The sequence below is a fragment of the Sinocyclocheilus grahami genome, unplaced genomic scaffold, assembly GCF_001515645.1.
Source record: "Sinocyclocheilus grahami isolate Dianchi unplaced genomic scaffold, SAMN03320097.WGS_v1.1 scaffold733.1, whole genome shotgun sequence".
Taxonomy (NCBI): Eukaryota; Metazoa; Chordata; class Actinopteri; order Cypriniformes; family Cyprinidae; genus Sinocyclocheilus; species Sinocyclocheilus grahami.
Genome location: NW_015505912.1, coordinates 370,774 through 371,447, shown reverse-complemented (window position 1 = coordinate 371,447; position 674 = coordinate 370,774).

Below are 674 nucleotides of genomic sequence, written 5' to 3'. Positions count from 1 at the left end.
TCCTGAACCACAGACAACGTCTGAGGCGTCTTACCTGGGCTAAGGAGAGGAAGAACTGGACTGTTGCCCAGTGGTCCAAAGTCCTCTTTTCAGATGAGAGCAAGTTTTGTATTTTATTTGGAAACCAAGGTCCTAGAGTCTGGAGGAAGGGTGGAGAAGCTCATAGCCCAAGTTGCTTGAAGTCCAGTGTTAAGTTTCCACAGTCTGTGATGATTTGGGGGTGCAATGTCATCTGCTGGTGTTGGTCCATTGTGTTTTTTGAAAACCAACGTCACTGCACCCGTTTACACCCGTTTACAAAGAAATGTTGGAGCACTTTATGCTTCCTTCCGCTGACCAGCTTTTTGAAGATGCTGATTTCATTTTCCAGCAGGATTTGGCACCTGCCCACACTGCCAAAAGCACCAAAAGTTGGTTAAATGACCATGGTGTTGGTGTGCTTGACTGGCCAGCAAACTCACCAGACCTGAACCCCATAGATAATCTATGGGGTATTGTCAAGAAAAAGTCCATGTTCATGTTATTTGTTCATTACTCTTTACTCAACACTTGCATGTGAAGTCGTCACCTTTATATAGTGCTAGATTTACAAGGATTAAAAGGAACATTTTGATTCAATTATGCAAATAGAGATCAATTCTGCTGTTAAGCAGCTCTTAAAAAAACAAACAAAC